Here is a 26,284-nt window from a genome sequence, read left to right as displayed (position 1 = left end):
ATTTTCTTTGGTATACTGATTTTTTTAAAAATCGCATGCTGTGGTAGAGTTTTAATATTTACTTCACAGCTCTTATTCCCCTGATGAAAGTGTTCTGAAGAATCAATCAATGCTAAAAGCAGGCATAATACAGTTGCAGTGTATTCAAATTAACATCTCCTTCACCCTTTGACTTTTGGGCTAATTACACTCATGATCCTTCTCTCTATGGACACCCTGAACTCAGTGATTTTGAATGAGTATGTTTGTTTCACTTTTCTTTTTTCAATTTTTCTGTTTAAATTTTTCTTTTCCCATTTTTCTGACAATGTTAAAAAGCATATCTATAAAATCTTAATATCACCTTACTTTTAAAGCATTTATTATTAATGAGGGTACTTACTATATAAGAAGCTTAAAAATCATGGGGTTTAATAAAATTCAAATGTACTTCTATATCTGGTATAGAAACTGACTCATTTTCAAGTGCAATGTTACATTCATTGGTACTGTTATTTTTAACTAAGAATGTGTTTATTCTTTTTTTCCATTTGTCCTCTTCATCTAATAATTATACTTCCATTTTCCAAATTTAGGAAGTTGTTAAAAAGCTTCAGTGATTAAGAAAAATTTCCACTGCAAAGGAAATATATTATCACTATAAAACCTTGTAACATTAATATCTGTAATAAAATAACAACACCAACAAACATTTGTATAACATTCTGTATCATGCAAAGTACCAATGTATGTCAGCAGATCCAAATAATAACCTAGTAATATGTAAAATCAAGGACATTTGCAGATATTAATATCAGGAGCCACAGACATTAAAGTCCCCCAAATAACTATTTGACCAAAGAAAAAAATTTACAAAATAATATCCAATTCCCCAAGAATTCTTCCAGATGATTTCAAAATTCTCCAAACTCTTTGTCGATCATAGCTTTCTCTGAGGAAAACTTTTACTTTTCCCTAACGAATCTCTTAACTTTACTACCATTTATGAAATCACAATACCCATATATAGGACCGATCAATGTACACTTAAGATGTACACAGTACACACACACACACATACAGCACTTACTGTGTGGCAGACACAATTCAGCCAGAGAAGTTTATTAATGCAGTCTTAGGGGTTTCGTGGAAGCTCAGCTGGTAAAGAATCCTCCTGCAATGCAGGAGACCCAGGTTCAATTACTGGGTAGGGAAGATTCCCTGGAGAAGGGAACGGTTACCCACTCCAGTACTCTGGCCTCTTTTTTTTAACTAAAGAACATTTATTTGTTTTTCACAAAGACTTTATCTCAAGGATGTAACTAAACTGCACCACTACCCCCCCTCCCCCACCTCAATCTGAAGAACGATTAGTACAGTGGATGTTATCAAGCAGGTATGAACAGTTTGAGGGACTGGAACCAACATTGACTGACAAAAACCAACTTTCATCTAAATCATCATAAAAATGTTTAAGTAAAAAAAAGGGCGGGGGGGCAAAGAGGGTTTCAGATTGAACAAGATCATCACATTGTATCTAATACATTCAATTCTGGCTAGGGTATACCAAAATGGAAACAGGATAACTATAATACAAAACTTGCGCTAGAGCACACACTTTATTCCAAGTTCACTTCCGTCCCCTTAATGCTTCCAAATCTCCCAGCCTGTTGGGCCTGTCGACGAAAGAGCACGTAGATCTTCTCTTTAATCCAATCTTTGTCACAAGGCTGGTATGTCTGGGTATCAGCTCAGTAAACAATAAAATCAAACAACTGATTGATATCATATGTGATAGAGAGGCTGTTGGGATTCATTCTCTTCAGATGTTCTGCATACATTTTATAAACACCTTCCATACACTCATTCACAGATTCATAGTCAGCATCTAAGTTCTGCCTTCTGGCCTCCTGGTAGGCTGTACCAGCAAGATGGTGTGAGACATCGCACCAAAGTCTCCCCCTGCAGCCGATGCCGACTCTGCCGCCCCACACAAGCTTACCCGCAAGACCACCAACAGCCAATGCTCCAGTATCCTGGCCTTGAGAATTCCATGGACTGTATAGCCCAGGGGTCGCAAAGAGTCGGACAGGACTGAGTGACTTTCACTTTCAAGTGTCAATCTACTGAAGAAGGTGGAACCATAGGAAAATAATTTTATACATGTTATGATAATGTTGGAGTCTGACAGAGGAACATGGACTTTTTGAAGTGCAAGTGAATTCAAAAGGAAGCTCTTTCCAAGGGATAAAAGACAGGAAAAAAAATCTTTCTTTTAGTTTGGCAATCTATCATAGCCAATATGACTATATACCTTGTCAGTTACTAATTAGTATCTAGAACAACAGGCATAAACTGGCACTTTCCTGTGTAAACCCAAGCTTATGGTGGCCCTAACTTCCTCCAGAGAGAAAGACTATAGTATAAACAAGACTTACAAACAGCAATACCATTCTATTTCTTCTCAGAAGTCACTCTGACATCTCTATCCCATGTATCATGTAAAGCTATCACACTGCTCATTTATTCAAGGCAAAAATCTCAGGATCATGCTAGACCTTCCCTATCTGCTCCATAGCTCCCATTATAATATAAATCATCTAAAACATATCTCCTCTTTTGTTCCCTCTATCACAACTGTCATGACTCTGAATGGGATCTTGTCATCTTATCCCTAGACTTTCTCAGTACCTGCTAATAAGTTTCCTTTCCTTCTTCCCATTATTCTCCATGGGGACCCAAATTAAATGACTTACAATCCATATGTAATCATGGCATTCCCTGGGACTCTAGGTTCAGTACATATACATTGACTGGTACATAGGCTTTTCCTGATTTGCCCCACCCATCAGTTTGCTAACTTGCTTCTCTCTCATTCTTTATATTTCAGACTTAATATATTCCCCAAGATAGATACTTTTCTTCTACCTCTGAACTTTTCTACATGCTACTTCCTCTGCATATGCATTAAACATAAAAGTTCTCATTTATAATATTCATAATCCAAGATGACACAGAGATGGATGCAGAGAGAAGGAAGGAGGTATTTTAAAATAATTTAGGGAAACTTACATCAGATTTAGTTCAAAATTAGAATCAGGTGGACAATTAATATGTTAATATTTATTATTTGTTTAGGATAGAAGAAAATTCTACATTCCTCTTTCTAGTTACCTCCAGTAGACTAATTGTATAATGTCTAGAATGTACCTTAAAATATTTAGAGACTGGCCTAGTGCATATGCAAGTCATTGTGTTTTAACTGTAAAAAAAAAAAATGAAACTGCTCTACAAAACATAAATTTACCCCATGAAGTTAACAGGTTTCAAACCTATTATGAAAAATTCTATAATTTTTTTTACTAGAGACTAGAGGAGAACTGCTAGTTTCAAAGGTAAGGCTGAGAAGTCTAATAAGTTTGTATTCTACTATTTGCCAAACCTATAAGCTGACTCCACAGGCTGCATGACTGCAAATGTGTTTCTGGCATAAGCTCCCTTGGGACAACTCTGAAAGCCAAATTTACCTTCCTCAGCTGAGATTAGAAGCCATAGAGGGCATCAATAGCACCTCTGACCTTGGAGGGAAAAAAACTCACTGTTGAAATGAAAGTCACCTATGGACCTTGAAAAGCTTGAAAGAAATACTGAAAATCATGAGCTCTATTATTCTCTAACAAAAATAAATCAAAACCACCAAACTATACTTAGTACATATCTACAGCAAACTTTTAGTAAATTAATGAAAATCCAAACATTACATTTAATTGCATCACTTTGTTGTTCAGTTGATAAGTCATGTCTGACCCTTTGCAACCCCAGGTACTACAGGACGCCAGGCTTCCCTGTCCATCACTATTTTCACATCACTTTAGAATATTGTTTATAAGTTGAAGAAAAGAATTGGAAAGTGTGCTCTTGACTGTGAATCTCTAATATACCAAAATGAAATATGCTCAAAGACATAAATGCAAGAAGTCAGCCTAATTTTCATATCAAAGTATTTTGATGTTGAGTCATATGGAATTTTGGTGATCACATACTCTATGAGCCAATGATTGATTTATTTTTTACATTCTTTTCAATTACAAGACACACTGCAGTTGTCTTCCCATAGTCCTGGTTTATTTATATTAGCCAAAAATCAAAAAACAACCAAGTGGTGCATCAAATGATGAATGAATATACTAGTTGTGGTACATCCATAGAATGGAAAATTTATTCAGCTATAAAGATGAAAGGACTACTGATATATGCAACAGCATAAGTGAAGTTCAAGAAAGAATACAGAAAGAAAAATGGATTTGACAAAATAGTGAATTCTCAAATTTGGTGAAAGTTTAAACCTACATATTGTTAATAAGTTCAGTTTATCTCAAGTAGGAAAATGTGAAGAAAACAATTACTTGACATATCCTGAACAAATCATTTAATACAAAGGTAAAGAAAAAATGTTAAAGGTATCCAAATAAAACTGACACATTGCATACCTGGTTGCTTATGTAGAAGACAAAATCAAAAAATAAATTCTCATCATAATCAATGCAGATATGAATACAACTTTAAGGTGCTAAAAAAAATAAAATAGCTTTCAATCAAGAATTTATACCCAAACAAATTATCCTTCAAAATATAAAGACATTTTAAATTTTAAAAAATGGTAGAATTTACTACTAGCAGGTCTGCAGTAAAAGAAATGTCAAAGGAAGCTTTTTAGGGCAAAGTAAAATGATACCAAATAAAAACTCAGATCTATAGAAAGGAATGGCATTATTCGAAATGAAATACGGATAAATATTGAGATTATCTACAGTTGTAAATTATTTAATAAGGCAAGGAAGAAGTAACAAATATATCTACCTAGCACCCCCTTAACTGATCTTTATATCTGTATCTTTTCCAGAGTGTATTTTTCTTCAGCCTCATACATTCACTTGGAAATAAACTTCAAAACTTAACTGAATAAGCTTTTATCAATTTCTTTGAATGCACCGTTTTACAATTGTTAACTTCCTTAACTAAATGGCAAAAGATAAAACAGGTATTAAAAAAAAAGCAGGTATTTTCTTTTGAAAAAAATACTTAAAGATTGAAACAATATTATAATAGAACATAGCATGTTATATTACTGATATAATAATATATATTAACATATTATCAGGAAATTTTAAAAAAAGTTTTGTTATTGTTAACTTTTTAAAGTAGCCTGTATGCATTTAAGACAAAGGTATTGAAAAAGCCCAAATTATATTTAGGAAAGTCTTTAGGAATGGCAAATCTCTGTAAGAAAACCTTCAGTGTCAAGATTCAGTCTATGCTACATAAAATATAGAAAGTACAGAAAATGCAAGGTACATAAGAATATACAGTCAGGCCTTCTAAATCCACAGGTTCAGCCAACCTAGGATTTCAATCTGCAATTGGTTGACCCCCAGAAGCATTACCTGCAGATATGAAGAAATGGAACGGCAACTGTACTCTGTCATGTTACATAAGGGACTTAAACATCTGAGGAATTTGGTATATGTGAGGATCAAGAATTCACCTGCCAATGCAGGAGACTCAGGAGACATGGGTTCAGTCCCTGGGTCAGGAAGATCCGCTGAAGGAGAAAGTGAAAATCTACCCCAACATTCTTGCCTGGACAATCCCACTGACGAAGGAGCCTGGCAGGTTGCGGTTTATGGGGTCGCAAAGAGTCAGACACAACTGAGTGACTGAGTAAGTATGTAGGCACGAGGGTCCTAGAATGAATGCCCTATGGATATCAAGGGGATTGTGCTCTTCATAGTCATATTTTATTAATTATATTATGTATACAATATATAATATATTACTGTGTAATTATAATAATCACTCTATCTAGTCAGAAAATTTGTGCAAGTATTAGACACCCATTTCTGGAGAGGAATCTAACTTAAAGAGACTGTTTAGCATCTAATTGCACTTTAAAGAGAAAATAGTAACTTTTGAATGTGAATCATAGAATAAATATGATTGTAAAGGATGGGCCAAAATTTTAATATAAAACATCAAATGGTACTCTAGACTAAAAATAATCATTTTCTCCTCTACTATCATTATTCCTTACTTTCTGTGTCTCTTTTAAAAATGTTCAATTAAGTTCCTTAATTTCTTTATATAGACATGATGATATTAACAGTAATTTTTATAATCCAATTCTTCTCTAAGTGCATTAAAGTTTAATGTCGTCTGGCAATGGCAAGTCTAGCAAAAACATAATTTGCATAAAACATGAGGCAGCATGAAACAGAGTTATTCAGAAGGGATTCAGGCTTCCGATGTTAACACTCACAATTTAATTCTATGCCATGAAAACACACACACAAGTTTACAATTCAGAATTAATAAAAGTTTCAATGTTTCAGTGGTGTATCTGTCATACATCCTCTTTCCATCTAGATACTTCCAACTGTTCAGATCTCAGATATGGAAATATACATCCCTGTAGATTACCTGTAGAATACCTGTCAGTAAAAGGTAATTTAACGTTAAAATAACTCTCATATTATTAAATAGAGCTCTAACGAATTTAGCAATATCACATATATACAGAGAATTTGCAATGCTTGGTATTAAAATAATTATGTTCAACCATAAACTGCATCCTGATTTACCATAACAAATTATATGTAGATGAGAGCATGCTGTCCTTGAGGAATTTAAAATTTATTATCACACATAAGATCTGAAAAACAAAAGGAATAAAATGCAGGATGGGACAAGCTACTTCTTAGGAAGTAGCTCATTTCCTGCTAGGATCTGATGAATCATGAAATCACATAAACAGAACAGACATCAAATGAATTAATTTATTCATGTACCAATAACACCAGAATAGTAAGAAATGAGCTGCTTCTCTCACAGATTAAGGATAACAAATGTAAACTTTAAACATTTTAAACCTGCTCAGCCATTATTTTATGTATTTGTTTATTGTTTGGTTGGTTTGTTAGTTGGAAAGATAATTTTGTTGGTATTTATTAATTTGCTTTTAAACAAAACTATAATCCGCATGGGAAATCAATCACTTTCACAAACGTACTTTTGCTTTCCTCTCATACAAGTAATTATGTTTATCATAAACCTAATTCTGCAATATGATAGAATGGAATGAGTCAACAAAAGTTTGCTTACACCTCTCATTTTACTCCCAAGGGTTAAATCCCCAAATTCAGAAATACACTGGTGACAGATAAAAGCAATGCCATATCATCTATGTGGTTTTCCCAGCTCACTCCTACCATAGAACTAAGCCTCACCCTGCTTCTCAGAAGTTAATCAGTACACCAGGCGTGGCAGTGGTCATATTTATGTATCAGAAGAAAACTCAGTGAAGGAAGGAACTCAGCCATAAACATACATGTATCCATTCTTCCCCAAACTCCTCTCCCATCCAGCCTGCCACAAAACATTGAGCAGAGTTCCATGTGCTAATCAGTAGGTCATTGTTGACTGTACATCTTAAATATAGCAATGTGCTCACCTGAAACTATCATAACATTGTTAATCAGCTATGCATACATGCTCAGTCGCTTCAGTCATGTTCTACTCTTTGCAACCTCATGGACTATAGCCCGCCAGACTCCTCTGTCCATGGGATTCTCCAGGTAAGAATACTGGAGTGGGTTGCCATGCCCTCCTCCTGGGGATCTTCCCAACCCAGGAATCGCACTAGCATCTCCTCCATTTCCTACACTGTAAGTGGATTCTTTACCCACTGAGCCACTGGGAAATCTCTAATTTGCTATACATCAATGCAAAGTTATAAGTTTAAAAAAGAAGAAGAAACCAGTCTTCTCTCTTTCCACTATGTGAGGATACAGCCAGAAGTGAGTTATTTAAAAATCAGGGAGAGGGCTCTCACCAGACACTGAATCTATGAAACCTGGATCTGGAACACCCCAGCCTCTAGAACTGTGAGAAATATTAATAAATATTTGTTGTTTCAAAACAACAACAACTCAATGAAACTCCTTGCAGATACACAACATTTTGGATAAATTACTCAATTGAGAGAGCAACTAATTGAAACGCCTCTCCTCTTTTTTCCATATTTGATTGTGCTTTATCTTCTCCTGATGCTTCATCTAGATTGTTCCTGAGCAAGGCCGGAGGAAAAGATTTATACTTGCCCAAATAGAGAGTTTAGGAAGTTTCACCCAAGCCTGTATTTCAATAAAACATACTGTTGTTACCTGTAGAGGAATAGATCATTTCAATACAAAGCTAATGGTAATTGCAATCTGTGTGAGAAAACAGGGTAATGTCAAAGAAAAGTTAAAGCATAAAATTTTAAAAAGACACATTGAGCTTGACAGAAATGATCGTTTCTTTCACAAGTCTCAAGAGGATAGCCCTTGGTGAGAAACCATGCTGATATCCTGTATCAGCTCACCTTGTACAAGTGGATATAAACTTCACACAAAGCAGAAGCCAATTTCATTGTAAATTTTTTCATTGCTGCGATTGACTCACAAGAGACTCATTTTCTTGTGGGTCCCAAAGGAGGGCAGTCACACAGGGTTGTTTAAGCAAATTCATTACCGTACAAGAGATGCCACATAAACCTTCCATCTTAAACAACAGATTCAGTTGTATAAACAGTATAAACATGTTTCTTTAAACCAGCGAAAAGCTGTAGTTACAACAGGAATCAAGATATTGCTTATAAAGACTATTAACATAGGCACCATATAAAGACTATTAACATAGGCATCAAGGCAGACTTCATGTACATATTTTTGAGTGCTTACTCTGTTCTAGGTGATTTAAAGAAATAATCACACTTGATATCAGAACATAATTGACACACAATGTCTGACTCTAAATTCTGGGTTCTTGGTCAAAGTACTTCAATCTCTTTAGCACTGATAGATTTCAGCCCCAAATCAGGACTTCCTGAACTATTTTTTATGTTATCTGAAAGTTTAGCCCCATTCCAAACTCCAGGGTTCTTGCTTCTAGTTATTGGAAATTTAGTAACAATTCATGTTGTGAGTTTTAGCAGAATATTAGGCCTTGATGGGCTTCACAGGGAGGACATTGATGAGGTCTGTTATTTCCCAAAATGTGAACCTGTGCTATCCTCTATGAACTCAGGCTTGGGACTCAGGTAACTTGTGGTTGTTGAGAAGCTTGGGACTGATAATGCCTACTAACCTATAATCATTGTGGCTGACACAAAGTATTAAAAATAAAAAGGTGATTATTTATCAGGTTTTTTTCACAACAAACCTAAGCCAAATGAAATACCTGATGGTTCTATTTAGTAAGGAATTTGATCCAAACAAGTTAGTAAGTTTAGATTCTAACAATTTAGTAGCTATTAGAAAAACTGATAAAAATAAATTTAAAACATTTTATTTCATTTTTAAATAAGCACAATTACTTGTTAAGGAAATGTATGTATCTGGGCTCTGAAATTTCTCCAACCCTGGGGTCAAACTGTGCAAATACACCTTTATTTCTTGTCCTATGGATATTGTTGCATTTCTCTCAAAATTTTAAATTATTGTGTAAGATCCAGTAAATTCACCATGGCATCCCAAGGCACCTCATTTCTTATTCTAAAAACTGTACATGTAGGCATGCCAAAGGTAATTTTCTCCCAAACCTTTCACAGCAAATCAGTAATCAAGATTTACCCATTCCACCATTTCAATACCATTTATTTATCCTCTCCTCTCTATATCTACAGCTATTTCACTACTTCATCCACTTTGCACTTGCATTGCTGGATAAGCTTTCTAACTTCTACCCCAAGTTTCCTGACTCCAATCTATTTTCCACCTTTATCTCAGGCTTTCTACTTAAAAACCCAAATCTGACTGCATCATTATTAGACAGTGAAATCCTTCAAGGGCTCCTTTGTTTTTATGATCTGGACCCTGTGAACTCTAATCACTCCTTATGTTTTCACTCTCTCTCCCAGCTGTATTCAGAAGTTTACAAAGTCACATAATCTTGCTTACTTCACTGATACTTATTACTGCTTTGTCCTAATAGAAAAATCTCTATAGTCCTGTATTTAACTGGTCAATGTCTACAGAGGTTTCAAACGTTAGCCCTACCATCATTTTCCTGATGTTGACAATTCACTGTGTCTCACTTCTCTGTACCAATATCATTCTGTGAATACCTTTATAGGAACACCTTTAAAACATGTGCTGTTCAGCCCAATTATAAGCTAGCACTTATAACTGGCCCAGTAAATAGTTGCTGAAATGATGAAATGCAAATGAATGAATACATGTCAATTTAGTCAATGGAGAAATGTTATACAAATCTTGTGAGAAACCTCAAGTAGAATGAATCTGTCTTCTAGAATGAGTTTCCAAAGGAGTTGACCAATTCTTTGGGGGAAAGCTGCCATAACACATTTAGCATAAAACTGATCAAGCTTGATAACATGGTGCAAAACTCAATTACATACAGATGTTCACAATTTAAGCTTTACCTCCCCTTTTCATTTCTTCATGCTCTGTCTATGCCATTGGGAAGCCAATCCAGTCTATTGCTACTGCAATAGTATACTCCAGTACTCTAATTTTTCAACAAAGCCTGCTATTCTGTAAAGTGCTACCATGCTAAATATACAGTTTTCTCTAAAGAAAGACTCCAAACTAACAGAATGACAGTCTTAGAGTTATCTGAGAACCATTGTTTCTATGCTATGGCCTCTGAATGACAAGCACAATGTAGAAATCAGAACTCTGACAAAATAAGAAACCCAAGGAAACTTCAGAGACTGAGGTTTCAGACACTGCAAGATCAAAAATTAACCCTTAGCCAAGCATGCCTTCAGTAAGGTAAATAAGTATCCTTGGGTATTATCAAGGAAATTCTGCACTTTGAGCCTAGGTAAAAGACCATAACAATGAACTGCTACTCATACAATCCACCCAACCAGGAAATTACTAAAAATTCTTACTTCTTTGTTTATGGGAATTGAGTACGTGCTGTGACATAATCATATATTTGATGGTCTCAAACTCCTATTACCAACATCTTGGCAAATGAATAAAATTATAAATATCAGTCACTTAAAATGCTTCAATTATTTTTCTACCACATTAGTCACAGCCTTGATATTCTTTCCATGGGAAAAAGAAAGATGAACTTTGTAGAACTCCTATAGAATCACCACTGGAATTTTTTCTGGTACCTCTACATCTCAATCCTTTGAACCATTTATAGCATGTTCAAATTGTCCTCAAGTTGGAGTCCTGAGGAATAAATCAGAGAATTTAAATAAAAAAATCTCACCTTCCAATTATAATTAGGTACATCAGAAGTCTGATTAGGAAAGTTAAATTTAGATGTATGTTCCTACTTTCAAATTGATAGATCTGCCACATTCCTGTGAATGAGATTTTTCATAATTCATTAATGAGGGGGGCAACTAATGAACTAGCCATAAAATCTGAGAATGCTCATAGCAAGACTTTATATTATTACTTTAGAAAGCATTCAGAGTAAATCAGTACAGCTATGAGACAACTGACACTCAAAAAATACAAAACAAAAAAAAGGAAAGGAAGAGAGGGAGGAAAAGAAGAGAAAGAAGATGGGAGGAAGTGGGAAGAGAAAGTAGAAAGGAAGGAAGGTAAAAGAAAGAAAGGGTACTAGTGTACATATATATATATATATATATGTATATATATATATATATATATTGCAACTATTAGTCTAGTCAAAGCTATGGTTTTTCCAGTAGTCATTATGGATATGAGAGTTGGATTATAAAGAAAGCTGAGTGCAGAAGAATTGATTCTTTGGAACTGTGGTGTTGGAGAAGACTCTTGAGAGTCCCTTGGACTGCAAGGAGATCCAACCAGTCCATCCTAAAGATCAGTCCTGAGTATTCATTGGAAGAACTGATGCTGAAGCTGAAACTCCAATACTCTGGCCACCTGATGTGAAGAACTGACTCATTGAAAAAGACCCTGATGCTGGGAAAGATTGAAGGCAGGAGGAAAAGGGGATGACAGAGGATGAGATGGTTGGATGGCATCACTGACTCGATGGACATGAGTTTGAGAAAGCTCCAGGAGTTGGTGATAGACAGGCAAGCCTGGTGTGCTGCAGTCCATGGGGTTGCAAAGAGTCAGACATGACTGAGCAATTGAACTGACTGACTGACATCAGATACTGCCTGCAATCCAGAAAACATCTATTTAAGAAAACAGGACAAGCAAAGGGCATGCATGTTCTTTGTGAACATTTATTCTTCTATATTTATTTTAGAATCTGCTTGTCAAGGTTCTTAGGGAAAAAAACCTAATAGGGTTTTAATTAGAACTACATTAAATGTAGAAATTAATTTGGAGAAAATTTATAATTTTAAAATGATGGATGTTAACATCCATTAGTATAGGATACCTATATATTTATTTAGATTTTCCTCTGTGGTCTTTTAAAATGTGTTGTCAGCCATCTTAATTAGTGAGTTTGATCTATTACACTTAATCTTAATTGTTTTTCATATTTTAACCATCTGTTATATTCATCTTTCATCTTATTTTTTTATTCTGTTTGAAGTTTAATTTATCTTATTCTCATTTTTGCATTACTATGCTCATATTAATTTGCATATTAAATTTTCTCAGTTTCTGGCACAAGTGCACCTAAACTGTGCTCCAAAAAAAACAAAACAGATAAAAAATTATCATTAAATTTAACTGAAAAAAGATTTATGATGCCTAACATATGTATATTACTTTCATATAGGTCTAAAAACTAATCATGGTAACAAATGTAAATACGATCCTTTTTCATGGCTCAGACAGTAAAGAATCTGCCTGCAATGCAGGAGACCTGGGTTCAAGCCCTGAGTTGGAAAGATCCCCTGGAGAATGAAATGGCTTTCCGCTCTCGTATTCTTGTCTGGAGAATTCCATGGACAGAGGAGCCCGGTGGCTTACAGTTTGTGGGGTTGCAAAGAGTCGGACATGACTGAGTGACTAACACATTCATTTTTTCACTTTCATGAGAATATAAATACTCTGTCATATCTCTCCTTCCACTGTTACAGAATTTGTAGTCATGATACATGTAAACCACTATGAATATATAGTATGGAACTTTTCTCATGTTTAACTTTGCCAGAAGATAATGAACTACTCTTTTCAAATGAAATGCTGAAAAAGGAAAAAAAATTAAAAGCAAAATAATTTTTAAAATTCGGATTCCTTTTAAGTGCAATAAATTTTAACAGTAATAAATATAAAACTATTTAGGGCATGAAATAAGCTCATCAACTTTTTAAGCTAACATTCGTTTTTCCTGGGGCATCAGCTTCCTCTCAGATATTTAAAAATACCATGGTGATTAGGAGAACACATAAAGCTAAGCTTTCGGTTGCTTTATATAATCTGAACCTAGTTCTTTGGGTGAATAGGATAAAAATACTCCCAATAACTCATTTGAGGTAAACATAGCTTTACAGTCAATCAACAGAAGGGGAAGAGGAAAGAAAACAGACCCAGGAGCTGTAGTAAAATGAACTTCTAATTGCTCGAACAAATCCCAAGTGTCTAAGATTCAAGCCCAGAAAGTATATCTCTTAAGACTAATTGGCATAGGAACATTTTAATGACATTGTCAAAACTTTATTGTTACACATGCTAATGTAATCAGATTTTTGTTTCCTATTCACCAATATGTGTTTAACCCTGATGAGAAGTAAAGTTTTATAAGAGAATTTGAAGACCTTATTCCTACATATAGTTTAATATTATTAAATTAAAAGGAATATCAATTTTGTCCTTGTCATCAATAAATATCTCCTACATAATATCCTGGGCAAATAGTGTCAGTCATTCAAGGATCAAAACTTATTTCCTTCAAAAACAACCTAATCAGTTGTTGAGCATTTTTAAACTGTTAAAACGTTTTCCTTTTTATTAAGTCAAAACTCTCATTCTTATGAACTCTATCCATCGGCCTCTACTCTTCTCTAGAAACTTCTGAGTCTATTCTTACTTCTACACTAAAGCCTCTAATTTAAAAAAAATAAAAAGCTCTCATATCCTTTTCTGTCCTCTTTTCAGACCCGTACTTCATGAAATACGGCTTCTAAGCACTTGCTCTGATCACCCTCGTATATTTTGAACACACACACACACTCAAAACAATTTATCAGTGCCTTGGATAAAATGTGAACTTGTTTAAAGCTATAATTTTTAAATCAACAGGGAACAAAATATCCCTTATTTATCTAAGCTCATGATAATTAGATTTTTCACCATAATTTATAATCATTCATAAAAAGAACTTCACAGCTTTTCAATTTGTATCTTTAGTAGGTTGATTCTTTAATATATGGCAAATTAAAATAGCTAACCTTGGCTGCAACCCAGGACTTACAATGTGTCACTTTAGTATAATCTTAAAGTATAGGTGATACATTATTTATTCCTCCCTTCCTTTTTTCTCTCTCTCTTTTGATAACTCAAAAAGTTCAAGATAGAATTGTGATTATGTTTAAGCTAGGCTATGTGTGAAATATGATGAGAATAAACCTAAGGTTTCTAAAATCACCTATGACACTCTTCTATCTTTTCTATAACAGATTTTTTTTTTTAGTCATTGTGAACAGTTAAAAGTCCTTTCCTTGCAGTTTTTTTCTCATCATTCTGCCCCTTAACAGTCAACCCATCTTTTACATTCTCTCTGTCTTCCCTCTCAACAAAAGCTAGTCTACAATATAATGCTCTTTATATAAAGATCTGTATTGCTGATTAGGTTTCATTGTGGTCTTTCTGATCAATGGGTGATTTATATGCACATTAAATATCGAAAAACACTACTCTAGGCTCATTTTTGTAATCTCTGGTCTCTTCCTTGACAGTGTTTTTGAATTAAAATGCTCATGTCTCTTTTATTTATTGAAAAAATCCTTCTCATTACCCTAAACCTTCTTCTTGATTATATCATTACCCTTTCCCACCAGAAATTTCGATAGAATTACTCTATACAGAATAGTTTCATAAAGGCTCTAACTTTGACCTCTGTCATCCTTACTGCCTCCAATAACAAAATTAATTACAAAATGTCATGTAATTTTGTATGTCTTGGCCCTCCTCTCTTACTCTACTCAATTGACTGAGCAGGTACAGCTGGTATCTCTTTTCTTATTCTTCTTTCAGAACAGAAATCTGATTTCTAGAGACATCCAGCCCTATTTCAATGAAAGGTGACCTCATGCCCAGATCTGGCAAGAGAACATAAGTACATACAGTAGTTTTCTTCTGCCTCTTATAGAAGCAATAGGTACACGACCCAGAATTGGGCCAAAGAAAAGTGTGTGGATTTAAGAATCATTTCCCACACTTATTATAACATCATTCCTTTTGACCCTGGATATTAATATTTTTGTAGTGTTAAACATGAAACTAATATAATCATCCTAGAACTAGGAGAAGAGCCAGTATCTCAAAAGTGAAGTCAGTAGAGTGAATATATTAAAATTAAAAATTATATTAAAAAGAATCTGGAGTCTTGATGCCAAAACTGATACAATTTATCTTGCTCTCAACTATTTTTTATTTTAATCTTATAGGGCCTTATTGGACCTTAATTTGCATCACAGTTCTGTATAACTCTCTCCTGTCCTTTAATAAATTGTAAGTTATTTGAGGACAGTTGTATACCTTTTGTACACACATAGCATAGGGTCTTACAGGAAGCAGACTTTCAGTACATGGTTGTTGGTTAAATAAACGAGTATTCTTCTACTTCTCGATTTATCTTCTTAGCTCAGAGTACCTTTTCTGGGTTTTCCTTAGTTTTAAGATTAAGTGTTTTAATACCAAGTAGCATGATGACATTCATTTGACTATAGCTTTTACTTTTATTTATTTTTTTTATAGCTTTTACTTTTAATGAACTAGCTAAAGCACCCAGTTCCATGCTGGAGACAAAATAGCTTAGGTACAATCTTTTAACTATGAAAAATAAGTAAAAAGACATGAAAATGTTATATTTTGGGGGTGAAGAAGAGCTGTCTAAGTAGTACATATGGTATTTCCCACAGTGAAAAAATTTTAAATTGCAAGTGATTCACATTTGACGTATGAAAAACATGTGACATTTCACAGTGTTTCCATATTTTCTCCTCTATCACTAGCCCCTGGTTATGGACACAATACCAAATCATGAAATCATGCATCTAAGAAAGGACAATGAGAAATGTTTCCCTATTACCACTGGCTAATTTCATTAATCTACTCAGAGGCATGTGCAAATTTGAGATAACATACTCTGCAAATCCCAATGCTTCAGAAGCATTCATTTTTGTAATTCAGATCTAATTATATAATTATTAAATTTAATGCTGGATTTAGAAACACTGATAAGTAACAATACCTTCATTTCTCTAAAGCATTATTTTGTTCCTCGGGAATGAAAAGTCACTGATTAAAATATCTTCAAGTACATTTCCCAGTAAGGCATACTAGCATTTGGTTTGATATGAGGAAAGCTGTTTGTTTGTTTTTTTAATTCTCTCAATGTTTGGGCCACCTGTCAGCCAATCCCAATTAGAGGCAGTGCCTGATTAAACTGCTCTCTCTAGAACCATTCGGACAACTTCATTATTGCTTCAGTTTATGATAGCAGAACAGCCGTGTGGCGTTGCAAAAAGTCTTGACAGCTTAGAGAGAGCCCATTTGGGCGCATAGGACATAGGTTTTGAAATTGTGCACAGTTGCAAACTTTTGATTGCATGAATTATACATGAGGGTGACCAGCCATTTATGCTCAGTGATTTTAGCCAATCAGCACAGGTGCAGGAAAGAAAGTAGACTGGGAGAGAGCAAAATCACATAACTCAGGAAAGCACTTTCTTTTGGCTCTTTCAACCCAATGCATGACATTGCAAACCTTGGCAGAACACATTACACCATTAATAAAATTTCTCAGGTAGACTAGGAATTTGAAATAAATAGAGGAGAGTAGAAAGGAGAACAAAATTTAGACTCTCTGCTTGCAAATCAATCATACATCAATAGATTCTATAGGTGAACATAACAAAATTTAGATTCTCTGCTTGCAAATCACTCATACCTCAATAGGTTCTATAGGTGAACATAGGCAGGGCCTCTGAAAGCTCACCTTGTTACCTTATCAAACATAACTCTCCTCCTTACACCAAATGTCTCTCTATTCTGTTATCCATTCATTATATTAAAGCATGGGAGTTTGCTGTCTTCTTTTGATTTTCACTTTAGTTGGCTTTAAAGAATTTCAGAAGTTTACAAAAGAAAGAAGCAACAATATTTATACATAATTCAGAGAAATGATAATACATTACTTTTGTGGATAAAAAAAGAATCTTGAGTTAGTATTGTAAATAAGATACTACTTGTATCAAGATTTTTTAAGCATAAATTTAATAGGGATAAGAAATTAATGTTGATAAAATATACAGTATAAATTGTAAAGAAAAAGAATCACAACAAAAAGGAGAGTTTTTCTTCTTTTTCATCTCTTATCCTTCATTTACATGAGAATAGAAAATGCTGCTTTTTTTCCTACCCTTTTATTATTTAACAGAAGCTTTCATATCAATTGCTATTATTCCTGGGTTAAGAAGTACATTTCCTGAGAGTGTAAAATAATTGAGATCTACTTTAAAAAACAAACCACTTTCTTACCAACAGGACAGCAGTGAGGTTGTTCATAGAGAAGAATGTTTCCGGGTCACCATGAAATAAATTTGCAAGGCCGCTGGCTTCAGGACAGAAGGAAGCAGAGGAAGTCAGCAGGGGAAAATTGTGTATTTGTCAGCATTGACAGTTTGCTTTATAGTGGACCCTCCTCCTCTTTAAAGTAATTCCCATTCAGTTTATGGTAGATTGGTATACAATGAGGTCAGGCACAGCAAATCAATTCTGATATGATTGCATTTTAGCCATAGTCATATTTCTCCTGGAAATCGTGCCAGAATCAGCTATTCATTTCACAGGAACATTGATTTCCCTACCCTTACGCTGTTACTCTACTCCATCTTCCATTCAGCAGGGTTCCTCCTTTAAGGAAAATCATGTAGGTCCCAACACTCTCTCCAACGGGTGACTGTGTGCACAGATGCATAGACAGGTGCCTTTATTTAATGGCTTTGATCACTGCATAGTATTATTTGGTGCCTGCCCCACCTAAGGTTGTATAGGTAATTTTGCCCTTACGCCATCTTTACATTAGCCCATGGGACTACTGCTATGATTAATGCTGTGTTTTCCCCTTTCACATAAAGAAATGGGCAAGCAGGAAAAAGAAGAAAAACACACCTAAAACCTTTTCCCACTCAGTCTTCCTTTTCTAGTATTGAGCTCCCTTTTACTCTGAGCTGCTACTTATTACTACATCTCCTCCCAGCCAAACACCCAAATCCAAACAACTTCTATTATTCTTAGAAGGTCTCATGGTCTGTTTTAAGGTTGAAAAAAAAAAAAATTCCCCAGATATCTGTGAGGTCTCAAGGTTTAGGTTACACAGAGAGAGCCAGAAGTCCATGTTTATTCATCATCATGGCAAGACTTGGCAATCACCACATTCTTACATTTTCCCTTGTTTTGGTAGATTCAATTACTGTTTTAGTGAGCATTCCCTTTTTTCCTCCAAACCTTGGTCTCCACGGAAAGGAACTTGTCCCGCTGATATTTAGGGTATAGCCATGTGATTTTCTTTGTCCCATGGTATGAGAGTGAACATGAAAAGACTTAGCATATGCATATGCCTTTAGGCAAACATTGTTGGACTCTGGTTTTCTAGTCTTAAGAGTTTCCCCCAGATTGCTTCTGGCTCTTGCAGTTCTACCTCCAGAATGAATTTACTTGAACAGACATGAGTTCAAGCAGAGGCTCTGAAACCAAGGCAGTCTCACCCAAATCTGAAGTAGAGACATTCTAGGCAAATCACAGATCTTTAGGGGCTTCCCAGGTGGCCTGAGTGGTAAAGAACCGCCTGCCAATGCAGGAGACATAAGAGATGTGAGTTTGATCCCTGACTGGGAAGATCCCCTGGAGTAGGATCTTCCCATGTAGCTCTAGTGGTAGAGAACCCGTCTGCCAATGCAGGAGACAAAAAAGACCTGGGTTTGATCCCTGGGTTGGGAAGATCCCCTGGAGGAGGCCATGGCAACCCACGCTGGTATTCTTGCCTAGAGAATCCATGTCAGAGGAACCTGGAGGGCTACAGTCCATGGGGTCGCAGTGGGACATGACTGCAGCGACTCAGCACGCACACACACAGGTATATAAAAAGAAGTAAGTACTTGTTTTGTATGCTACAAAGATTTTATGGCCACTTGTTATGTAAAAAAGAAAAACCTGATTAACACACAGTTGGCTCTAGAATCATGATTCTGCAAAAATTAAAAGCTAAAATACGTGGCAGTGATTTGGGGAACTGGCAGGCTGGTAATGAAGTTGCTAAATGCAGTTGAGAAAAAAGACCTGTGCCGTGTGGTGGCAAAATATTTGGTAACTCTAGTGGTAATGAAGTAAAAAGAACAAGTACACACTGAGCTGGCAGTGTTGAGCTTGGCAGTTTTGGGTAAATATTTTCAAAGTGTAAACTACTTGTTAATCAAGTATATTAGTGTGATGGTTAATCTTATGTGTCAGCTTGACTGGACTAACGGATGCCCAGAGAGCCAGTAAAACATTACTTCTGGATGTGCCTGTGAGGGTTTCTGAAAGAGATTAGCATTTGATTCAGTTGACTGAGTGAGGATAGCCACCTTCATCAATGCGAGAAGTATCATCTAATCAGCTGGGAGTTTTGATGAGTAACAAAACGTGAAAAAAGGGAGAATTCCTTCTCTCTTCTTGGGAGGGTGCATCCATTTTTTCCTGCGTTTAGACATCAGAGCTCCTGGTTCTCAGACCTTCAGAATTGAGGATTTACACCATCTGCATTCCTGGCTGTCTTGTTTTTCAACACAGACTGAATTGCATCACCAATTTTCCTCATTGTCCAGCTTGCAGATTGCAGGTAGTGGGACTTCTCAGCCTTTACAACTGTATGACCCAAGTCCTATAACAAATCTCCTTTTCTATATATGCATGTATCTAGCTATCCTAATGGTTATGTTACTTGAGAGAGTCCCTATTAATACAATTAGTTATGATGTTAAAAGAAGAAGAAAAGTTCAGAGAGGAGCTGACCTGTTGGCAAGCAAAGTTATGAGGAAAGAGAAACAGTCCAGAATCTACAGAACTCATTAAATTGGTGCTAGGGCAATGGTGAAATCAAAAGTGTAATTGCAAAACTTTTTTAGACTTCTAAAAAAAGTAAGGTGACTATAGCAGATTCTTTCAACTGGCTCAACAGGCTCTTAGAAAGTTTGATGGCAGCAAAATCAAATATACCCAAATTACTGATAAGTAAGTCTAAAAAGAAAGACAGGTCTGAAAAGAAATTGTGGGCATAGCTTTAAGCAAATAAAACTTGCTAAAAACAAATGCATAAAACACATAAAACATTTTTGAAAGAGCTATATTGGCAAAAGTAAAAGCAGCCCAGATTAAATGAAACTGAGATAAATCAAGAAAACTGGCTCCCAAATTTCTAGATGCAGAAAGAGGCTGAAAAGCTGTGCATTCACCAATGAATGACATATTTCCCAATACTTCCTTCAGAAATGACCAATACTTTCTTTAGAAAGGGAAATGAAAAAACTGAAGCACACCCCCGAAGGTGAATCTAAGAACTGCGGAAAACTATGGACTGGAAAGCCACTTTGAGGAAGTTAATTGGGGATGATGAAGTAAACTTCCCTAACAGGAAAAAGCCCTGGTAGCATTTGTTTGGCCAAACGAGAATTTTTATGTATCAGTGAGTGCTATATTCTCGTCTTTTTGGATGGGGTTGTTAATGTAATTATACTGCCCCTGTTCCATTTTATTATGTTGCGTATATAGAGAGCAAATAACTCTTCCTTTTAGTTCCTTGGTTTCTGGTTTCAAAGGGGCCAACTCTTGGCACAATGGAAACCACAAGATCCTCGGCAATGAACTTGATGCCATGAATGAATGAAATTTTCAGTGAGATTTCTGTCGTATTCTATTTAAGGAGACACTAACTGCATGAAGAAAAGAAGTGAATATCTGTGAACAAGAAGGCACATTGTGAAAATTAAGATAACTTTTCAGCATGTATTCATTCCTGCCCTTGCCCCAACAGGAATGCAGTGTGGTACTTATTTGCCTAACTGAACTTGGCTTAGATATACACCATTGCCTTGGTCAGTGGGATACTAATGGATGTGATGCCAGCGAGGCTTATCACGTGCATCAATTAATGCACTCTAGAGATCACTACCAGATGAGAGTCCTCTGGACATCTGTTGTTCCTTTATCTTGGTCCCTGAACGAGACACCCGGAGGTAACTGAACCCCATTTGTAACCACGCTAAGTTGGATCCACAGTCTGAAACAGCTGCTCTGGCTGAACCTCACAGTCACAGCTGAAGCAAATCTACTAAAATGAGTAACTGATACATGAACAAGAAATAAATGCTTACTCTGATATGTCACTGTGATTTTGTGATTATTTCTTACACAGAGAAACTTGGCTGATATGCCTTGCCTATCCAGAGTCTAGACTTGCCTAGGTTTCCTCAGGTAAATATTTATTTGATGATTCCTGTGCCGATAACACAGAGTATTCATTTGGCAATGAAAATATATAGTCTCTGTCAGTTTGTTATTTCCTGTCTACTCAGATATTGTTACTTTCCTTGTACAAGAGAACTTAAAATTATTCATTTACTTATGGAGTCCTTTATATACATATTGGCTTATTAACACAATTATCCTTCAATTCTCTAAACTTCTTTGTCTCAAAAAAAAGTCCCCAGAATAATCATTCATTTTCTATACAAAGTATATTTCAATCAAATAGTATGTGCAATATACATGAAGAAATACTTCCCAACTTTACTGAAGGCTTATTACATAAAAAACATTTTAAAACATTTTAAACAAACTATGGATGACATATGAATTAATATGCTTATGTTACATAACTGTAAACAAATTTAGGATGTGGGTTATTTTTTAGTGAATGTACACTCAGATATTCACAATATATTTTCTCTATTTTTATTGAAAATTTATCAGTGCCATAAATTTCTAACACACACATATACAAAACTCTGAGTCAGTGATCTAGAAAATGCCTTTTATAAAAAAGAATTATAATTTTTGAAATTGTGAGTATATTATCTGCATGAATAAAACCTCTTAGCTCTCAATAAGGAATATGACCCTTTCCTGCAAATGTGTTCTGTCTCTGTACACACCACTAAACAATAAAGAGTAGAGTTAACCGTCTATATATTCTTAAATCCCTGAATGCCTGACTCAATTTTTTACTTTGTCAGTTGCATGGATTAGATTCACATACAGACTTCATTGGTGGTTCAGATGGTAAAGAGTCTGCCTGCAATGCAGGAGACCTGGGTTCAATCCCTGGGTCAGGAAGATCCCCTGGAGAAGGGAATGGCTACCCACCCCAGTATTCTTGCCTGAAAAATTCCATGGACAGAGTCTGGTTGGCAACAGTCCCTGGGGTCTCAAAGAGTCAGACATGACTGAGCAACTAACACACACACATACAGCCACAGATAATTCATCAGCTACAGACCTTTCCTTTTGACAGTATGATTGATAAATGGTAAATTTTGTCAGTTTGTGCTTTCACACACACACACACACACACACAGCAAAACCCGGAACTCTAGGGCTATTTCTTTTTAGACCTCAATATCTATTTTATTCAGTTATCTATATGTTATAAACTGAATTGTATCCTCCCCTCAGATGCATAAGTCAAGGCCCTAATCCTCACTGAGACTGTACTTGGACATGGGGCTTTTAGGAGGTATTTAAGATTAAATGAAGTCATGAGAGTAGAATCCTAATCTGATAGAATGAATGACCTTTTAAAGAGAAAGAGAGAGGAGCCAGGGGGTTTGTCTATGTATACACACCAAGGAAGACCATAGGAATATACAATGAGAAAGGCTCTCTCAGCCTATGGAGAGAGCCTTTACCAGACACCAAATCTGCTGGTACCTTGATCGTGGATTTTCCAGGCATCAGAAGTGTGAGAAACCCAATTTTGTTGTATAGCCACCCAGTCTGTGTTCATTGTTGTTGTTATGGCAGTGCAAACAAAAACTGTTGCCTGCTACTCCAGTAGGCTATGAATGTTGCCCATCATCACCCTAAGGCGTCACCCCCACACCACCACGCTGTGCACCCAGAGGGGAATTCAGGATGGAAACAAACAAACAGGATACCAGCCCTAGATAGACAAGATGCATACCTAAGGAATAATTTCAATGAGTCCAGACTTTCTCATCTTCCCAAACACAGAAAAGCACTGAAATCATTAACTTGAGATGTCTGTGTTGTGTGATGTGCTGGAATCTCTTGATGTTCGACTACAGGCATTCATTGTTTTCCCTGCAAAAATTCCTATATATCCTGGCTTCTCCCTAACCTCTCTGCAGCAGTTCCTCTGATTTGAAAGGCTATCTTCCAGGCTATCCTCCTCAGTAAGGTCCCTGACTAAAACTTAACTCACAATTTTTAAGTTGTCTTTTTTCTTCAGTAAACAGCAGCCTGAGATGACTAAAACATGATACAAGTAAAATACCACATGAAAAGGTTTTTAAAGTTTAAAATAGACTTATTTAATACTAATAGTTGATGAAAATGTAAAAGGAATCCCCTTTAAAAGATACCATTTAAAATAAGTTAAAAATGTAAGCTTCTAAGAGGTGACAGTTGTAATGGAATATTACATAGAATTATTTTTAAATATTTGGGAAAGTGAAAAATCTAAGAAAACAAGGTGGATAATGTTTGCCTTATAGAAAAGCACTATATCTAAAGATTAAACATTTTGTAACCCAATACTTTGCATTCATATTACAGGAAGGCAGAAACACATTTCTCTAAAATTTCAAGTTTTTCAATATATGACAAAACATATATTTGAATTAGGAAATTGGAAGACTAACATTTTCTTGCCTTTGAGTTTAGTTAACATAATCAGTGAAGAAGTACTTATTAAGTGTTTACTATATGTCAGTATTGCTCCAAGTACAATTCAGCAGTGAATAATATAGAGAAGGTCTCCATTCTCATGATATTTATTTCTCGTGGGTTGGAGATAAAAATAATTAGTGAGAGTCAGAGTAGACCAAGTTGGCAACACAGGAGTACCTGAGCTTCCTTCTTCTCAGAAACACACCAAATGTACAGTTACGCATACAACAAGTCTCTCAGAAAGAGATTCCGAAGCTAGCTGACTGACACCTACACATCAAACAAATGAGAAAATACCCACATCAAAACACATAGGAAAGGCTGAGACACACTTTTGTCATAAATCCCACTCATGTCATAGCATCATACAATCAGTAGGGAACCCTTAACTCCCAGCTTTTCTTCAAGAAGAGATTATTGACATTAAGCATGTTCTTATAAATAAAAAAATAATAAAAGATCTAAAAAATCTCTGACTCCAACATACATTAGCTCTGCTTTTCCCAGGTGGTTGAAATAAGTATTTCAATTTATATAGGGAAAAATATGCCAATCAGATGGAATTGCTTGGATACACTGCTTCAGTGAGTTAACTGAATTTTTTTGCTGTTTTACAGTAAGTCTGATAGATGACATTTCATGAGAAAACACTTCAATAACTTATTTCCCCTAGATTTTTGGGTGAAAGGAAGAGAAAACTTGTGTATGTATATGTGTGTTTCTTTTCAAATGCTAAATGATTGTTGTTAACTATGCTAGAAACTATGTTAACTATGTTAAACATATGTTAACTATGACAGAATAAATTCCACAACACAAATTTTTAGTTTGGTGATTTCAATTTATCTTTTCTGCATCTTTACACATTTCTAATTTGAATCTATTTACTTTGACTCAGCATATTTTACGTTAAACTAAAGTTTATCTGACTTAAATGTTAGCTGATGATACTGGAGGTATGTCATTAAATTCTTCAAAGATCAAAATATAATGGTACACTTAGTGTTCAATATGATTATGATTGAAGAAGACATATTTAAAGATATTGGAATTATCCATGTGGCCTAATAAGCTTTTATATTGGAGACTATAGCTTACATTTTTAAAAATTATAATTATTCTCCCAAAAATACAATAATTGCAGAGGAACTCCACTGTTTAAATGATTTATTGATTATTTTATTTCTGTCCTGTTCTTAAATATTCTTTCAATTACTAATTGTTTTGTTATGAGTATTTTTAAAGGTTTCTCAAGTTACGGTTTCATACACAATTGTTAAAATGATTATAAACTCCAAAAAGGATTTAAAAATATGAAATTATACTTGATATACAAAATATTACCATGTAAACAATGTATTTTGTTAAATTATGAGTCAATATTGATATTTCAGCCAGTAACTTAAGTATTTTACCCTTTTCAGTCCTATCATTTTATTTAGATACATTAAGTAGATGAAGTCTAGTAAAAATAGCAACTGATTATAACTTCTCTTATAAGACCTCAAATTTTTAATGATGTTAAATAAAAACTGAGGATACTGTGCTTAAGTAAAGAGGTTCATGGTACTCTAGAGAAAATACTTCAATGAAATTTTGGGATTACAGTGGAATAAGGAAATTTCTCTCTTTCTCAGATCTTTTACTCTTTTAAAAAAATAAATTCCACATCACAAATTTTTAGTTAAACATGAGCAGGGGAAAACTAGATATCAGGAATCAAAAACTATATAAGGAAAGATATAAAAGTTATCTTCAAATATGAAAATGTCATCACAAAACACAAGAATAGATATATTACTTCAATGGATAAAAGTTTCCAAGAATAAAGGTCTCTAAACATTCTAACAGAGGACATTCTCATAAGACAACAGTGTAATTCCACTGCCTCTAGAGGATATGTTTGCTAAATTAAAGCCTTTTTAAGCTTAAAACCAAAGCAGATTTGTGTTGCATGTTTCCAATGAAGGTTCTATGGTTCTCTACATCCTTGAACCATTGTTCTTATAAAAAATTTCCCATGATTTCATCCATGATGATAAAATTTAGAGGTAATATTTACATAATATATAAGCTCAATATTTACAAAAAACATCCAATTTTGCTTACAAGTCTAAATAGAGATCCAGAAGATAAGTATTCTAGACTGAGGGCTGGCAAACTAGGGTCTGAATGCCAAATCCAGATCATTGTCTGTTTTTAAAATAATCCAGTGA

The 26,284-nt window shown here is 35.1% G+C and overlaps 1 pseudogene; it reads right to left on the bottom strand.

Annotated features, from left to right (window-relative positions):
• Window positions 1-1,598: 1,598 nt before the first annotated feature.
• On the bottom strand, window positions 1,599-1,934 carry LOC133047998 (enhancer of rudimentary homolog; annotated as a pseudogene).
• Between the last annotated feature and the right edge of the window lie 24,350 nt (window positions 1,935-26,284).

Source organism: Dama dama, chromosome 28 (genome assembly GCF_033118175.1).
Source record: "Dama dama isolate Ldn47 chromosome 28, ASM3311817v1, whole genome shotgun sequence".
NCBI lineage: Eukaryota > Metazoa > Chordata > Mammalia > Artiodactyla > Cervidae > Dama > Dama dama.
The sequence above is the reverse complement of the archived record's forward strand: the minus strand, read 5'-3'. Positions and strand labels throughout refer to the sequence as shown.